This window comes from Pundamilia nyererei, unplaced genomic scaffold (assembly GCF_000239375.1).
Source record: "Pundamilia nyererei isolate P.nyererei 1_Seehausen unplaced genomic scaffold, PunNye1.0 scaffold01334, whole genome shotgun sequence".
Lineage (NCBI taxonomy): Eukaryota > Metazoa > Chordata > Actinopteri > Cichliformes > Cichlidae > Pundamilia > Pundamilia nyererei.
The window spans coordinates 1-6,074 of NW_005188735.1; positions in this window are offsets into that span (position 1 = coordinate 1).

Genomic DNA, 6,074 nt, shown 5'->3' on the forward strand with positions numbered 1-6,074 from the left:
AGATACTGCGCAGGACCCTCAAGCTCCCAGGCCTCTGGTAGAGGACCCGAGCTTGAAGGATAAACCGCCCGCAGGGGCGTGCTGGGTGTTTATATATACACACACACATCATGATAATCTGACAATACTATAATATTGGCCATATTGTATTTACATTACCACAGTGAGATGACTTTAGTCTCATGAACAACATTAACTAATTGTTATTTACTAACTAATCTTGAAATGACTGTTCAGCACAGAAATGAAATGAACAATCATGTTTTACAGTCCCGTGGTCTCAGCCTCAGATACTCAACTAATCAAAGCGATGTCATGACAAAAATGAATGTCCAACAAAACATTTTTCTCCTTCATTTCTGTCAAACAATGCTGTATGTAACGTGTCTCGCGGTTAGTATCATGGGTGCTAGGCAACCTGAACAGCACGACGAAGCGTATACCGTCCCATTTCACAAGCCTCTCACTTCCGCACTTCGCATACTTATAGTACGCACCGTACGTGGTACGCGTAGTGTGCGTACTTCAAGCGTGCAGACCCTGAATTGGGACACAGCCAATGACTATAGAAAACATGGACGACCTAACAGCTCCCCAATAATAAAGCCAAAATATCTCTATCTCCACCTGGTGCCTGGGGGCGATATAGATTATAAGCTCGGTGTTAGGATGCCTGGGTCATTGACCCAGGGTTTGGAGTTTATTATATTATTTATCATTTCTAGTCTTTGGTTTCTTTGTTAGAGTTCTGTCTTATGGTTTATGTCTCTGTGTAATCCTTAGTTGCTGTCTCCCCTGTCTGCTATATGCCCGTGTCCAGTCAGTGTCTGTGTCTGCCCTGGTCCCAGGTCTCTGTTCCCTCTTTTGTAGTGCCTGCCTGTGAGTCTGTGTCTGTAAGTTCAGTCTGTGTTATGTTTCCTGTTTTACTTTGAAAGTCCGTGTCTCATGTAAATGCGTCTGGTTGCTTCCTTTGTCTCGTTAGGCCTGATTTGCCCCAGCTGTTTTTCCCTCCTGTTGCCCATTCCCTGATTGCTCCCTCTATGTATTTAAGCCCTGTGTTTCAGTTTGTTGGTGTTGTGCTCTACCTTCATCTTCCTGTGTGTTCTGTCTGCATAAGCTTATTTTGTATTCCTAGTTTTGTTCCCCTTTTGAATTCAGCATTAAAGCTGTTTTGAGTTCACGTTTCGTTTCCGTGAGTCTGCATTTTGGGTCCACCATTCCTGCCTGCACACAGCCGTCACATGACAGAAGATCACAACCAGAACATGGACCCCGCAGACCTTTTCACTTCGGAGTCAGGCGCTGAGATGGAAAGGCTGGTTAAATTGCTGGACCGCATATCCCAGTCCGACAGCCTACGGGCTATGTCTGTGGGACTGAGCACAGTGGAAGCAATGGTGAAAACCAGCCCCCGGCTTCAGCAGTTTGCTTCGGATGCCAATCTGGGCAGCACCATCACTGCATGGAGGGAGTAGGTCAGGGCACGTGAGCTTGCCCTCTCTCACCACGCCAATGCAGCAGCGGTCTGAGCTCGCCGTAAAGCAGCTTCCGCAGCGGTCACCACAGCGGGACAGTTTCCGCACCGCTGCCACGGACTTCCTTTCCCTCCCCACGCCAGTGGGGATCTCGTTCGCCTGGCTTTTTCCTAGCGGCTATGTGGTCGGAGGATCAGGAGGAGGTCTCCATTTCTTCACCGGTTCCTGTTCCTTCATCCCGTAGGAAACGGCGCAGGCGCCATCGTCACTCCTCTCCTCATTCATCTGTTCTGCAACCTGGTCCTGCTGGAGGACCCGAGGGGCCCGTCCATCCATCTGTTCCTGCTGGGGGTTCTGGAGAACTGCACCAGCCTTTGTTTGTCTCTGCTGGAGGGACCGAGGGGCCCGTCCAGCCTTCTGTTCCTGCTGGGGGTTCTGGAGAACCGCTCCAGCTGTCTTCCGTCTCCGCTGGAGGACCCGAGGGGCCAGTCAGCCACCTGTTCCTGCTGGAGAGTCCGAGGGCCCCGTCCGGCCTTGGTCTGTTGTTCCTGCTGGGGGTTCTGGACTACTCCAGCCGTCTCCAGTCTCCGCTGGAGGGTCCGAGAGACCTGTCTAGCCTTTGTCACCTGCAGCGCCACCATCTGCGGCTTCCACGCTGTCGCCTGCAGCGCCACCATCTGTTTCGTTGCCTGCGGTTGCCATGCTGCCATCTGGTCCTGCTTCGTCTCTGCCTGAGGCCTTTGCACGGGCTGGTTTCACTTTGTCTATGCCGGAGGTCTCCGCACCGTCTGTCCCTGCTCGTCCTCGCCCTGTTCGCCCTGCTCGCCCTCGCCCTGTCTAGCCACTTTCCAGGTCGTTGGCTGGACATCATCGCCGTCGCGGCCAGCTGTGTCGCCGCCGCTGCTCTCTGCGTGGCCGGCATCTGGACCTCCTTCGCTTGCCTCGCTGCCGTTGCTTTTCGCACGGTCGGCTTCCTGAACTGCCCAGGTTTGGACTTTTGTGCTGTCAACCTCCAGGCTGGCTCCTGAATTTTTTTGGAACTGTTTTCCTGACCGCCTGCACCTTTTGGCAACCTTTTCTTGTTTGGTTGTTTAGAGTTGTTTTCTGGGCTCCAGTATTTGCTGTTCTTGATTTATAGCGCCTTTGTGTTTAATTTGTTTTGTTTCCGTGAGTCTGCATTTTGGGTCCACCATTTCTGCCTGCACACAGCCGTCACATGACACTCGGCAGATGGAAATGGGGTAAACTAAAACAGTAAAGTTATCTTCAAATAAATATTTCTGCCAATATTAGTAGTTCTCATCATGCTGATTAGTGTTCATGGGGTATTCTTTCTCATAGGTTTAATTCCAATTACTAACTTAATGTTGTAAGATTGGCATGCAACGTCATAATGACAGCTTTGACTGGGAGCTGCAATCATAGAGAAACTTGCATATGTTAGTCTGGGAAGGGTGGATGGAGTGGGGATGGAGAGAGGAGGTCCAGCCTTTATTTTCCAAAACCAAACCTGACTGTTTCAAACTGACAGCGTGAGGTGTTCTGCAGTAAACTGGACTAACTGACAAAAAGACCTGAGGCCCTGGCACACTTTCTTGTAAGTTAAATGTGTGTTTGTAAGCTAATCAGTTGTTAACATTCCTAGCTAGCTAAGAATGATCAGGGAAAGCCATGTTTGGCAGCTATACCGTGCACATGAATGGATTTACCTTGACTAAAGAAATCACTCTGAGGTTGTATGTTCATTAAAGTCAGTGATGTAGTTTGGACATTAGAAGTGAGAATTAGAGCCAATAGCAGATGGAAATGCACTGGTATTTATATATAGTCCTTTGACTTTTTACACCACTTTATTCTGAATGCAGGGTCAACTTAGAGTTCAGTATCTTGGCCAGGTCATTGTGGATGATTGGGGTCCTGAACACTTCAGGGAGAGCAGTGTTGACATCCATCACACCTCCAGCAGGACTGGAGGTGTGGGGACATTGTAGATGGATAGCAACTGAAAGTTCTTTCCTCCAGTGGCACTGAGGGTAAAGAGCTGATGTAAAACCTGTGATGCAGTGGGTAAGACTGTCAATGTCCTCCCCATGTGGACTGCAGTCTGTGGTTTCAAAGGGGTTCTTTAGCCTCTGTTTGGAGGGGGCGGCCCAAGATAAGATTCATGCTGAGTTTCTCAAGTCTTTGGATGTTGTGGGGGTACAGGGTGCGCCAAGGTACTGGAGGAGAGTGTTAGCATTCTAAAAATGTTTTGTTGGTGGTAGATACTATGAGGAAAGGGTTCAGTGATTTGATTATCAGGTTGTTCATTTTTGTCTTTTGAACTTTGATGTTGTGTTTTGCACCTCAAGGTTACACAGTGTACTTCATTTACTGGCATTTATATTAAGCTTTTATATCAGACCAGGAGCAATTTGGAGTTCACTACTGTGCTCAACAACAAACTAAATGCAGCTGTTGAATCAATCCTCTTTCTCAGTTCTTATTTTTTTAGCTTCGCCATTTCTTTCCTCAAATGCTCTCCTTGCACCAGAGATCTCAGTGGAGGTTGAGACATGAGGTGAGACGAGTTGAGGCTACTTTAAATGAAATAAAATTATTAAATTAAATTCACAGCATAGTAAACACACAAAGAGCAACTAACTTTTCTTTGAACTTGTACTTGTTGATATCAAAAATAAGCTCAGGTGCATCTTGTGTATTCTGAGCAGGCTCGTGTTGGTTTCATCGTATTATTAGCAGCAACTGTGACCTGTTTTGTTTAACTGCATGTAAGTAATCACATCTGTGCTGTACTTGACTCTAATCTGGCCAACTGTGGTTAGTTTTATGCATCACCTTTTTGTTTTTTTGTTTGTTTGTTTTTTTTGTTTGTTTTTGTTTTTATTGATTATTTTAAATTGAGTTTAAATTGTTTTTATTTTACTGTTTTATTATTTTATTGTTCTATTACAAATTAAGTATATTAGTAATTGTCAATGGAAAATTGTACTTAGTAGTCAGTATAGTGTTTTAATGATATAAGTTTGCATATGGTAGAATACTGCATGTAATCATTTGTGTGTAGAAGTATATAGTTGGTGGCATATTGAAAGAATGTCTCATCCTAGGAGGTCTGTAACATTCTAGGGTGTTCACCCCCACATCCTAGGAGCATGAGAGAGGTCGTACCTTGTCTTATTGTTTTACGGTAGGATTAACGTAGCTATGTCAGTTTTAGTTTAAGTGCTTTTTTTACATATAGATGAACTGTTGGATTTTCCAGACCAGCAGGTTAAGGGAAGTTGTTTATGGGGCCACACACACCTCCACATTCCAATGTAAGGAACAAACGCTCACTGAAGTATAAATAAAGACCGGGGCAGTTTCTCAGTGCGAGCCTCAGTGCTGGCAAGAAGTTCTGTGTGTTTCTCTTCTCTGAGTCTTTACTGAAGAAGTGTTTTAGAGTATATTTCTTAACATTATTATAAATTACTAATATACTCTTCTAATATGGATTTTATCTATGTATGAATGTGCACTCACTGCTGCTTTGTTAGGTACATCTTTTCAACTGCTTATTAATGTTAATATCTATATCATATTCGTATCAGCCAGTCACACGGCAGCACCTCAGTATATTTAAGCATATAGACACATCAGTTAAACCAAGCATTATAATCTGGAAAAAAGGTTATACTGAGTGACTTTGAACATGGCAGTTGCAGGTGGGCTGGTCTGAGAATTGTTGATGAATTGGAATTTTTCCACACAATCATCTCGAGGGTTTACAAATAATTGTGTGAAATATCCAGTGAGTGGCAATAAAATGCTTTGTTGATTTCAGAGGTCATAAGAGAATAACTGGACTTGCTTCGAGCTGATGGGGAAAGCAATAGTAACCGAAATGAACCGAAAATGAAGCTTAAAACATGAGCTGCAGCTGCTGAAAACCACACTGTTGGCCACTCATGTCAACTACGAACAGGAAACTGAGGCTACATTTAGCATAGGCTCACCAAAACGGGACAGTGGTAGGTATAAAACACCTTGCCTTAGCTGATGAGTCTCAATTTCTGCTGCAACATTTACATGATCGGGTCAGAATTCAGCATAGATATGCCTTGTATCAACATTTCAGGCTGCAGGTGGCGTAATCGTATCTGATTTTCATTTCCTTTTTACAACAGCCTACCGAGGGTTTGTTGCTCACTGTGTCGATGCACAGTAATATACCCCACATGAATATAGTCTAAAGTTTTGAAGGAACCTTGTTGAATCTGTTAGTACAAATTAAGGCGGTCTGGAAGGCACTAGCAAGGGGTACCTAATAAAGTGTCCAGTGAGCATACACTTTTTTAGCCAAACCACTAAGCTTACTTATTAAAATGCCGATGTTAAGTTTCAAAGCTAAAACAGCACTTACACATCAGCTGCTTTGTGAAATAAATCTATCTTCCATCTTTCACTGCTTGTTGCTGGATTGTCTGCTCATCTCCCCTTGTGTTTGTGAGTCTCAGGTTCAAGGTTCAAGGTTCTTTATTTGTCACATGCATAGTTATACAAGTATAACACACAGTGAAATGTAGCCTGACACGCTCCTCGACATGTGCAAAAAAA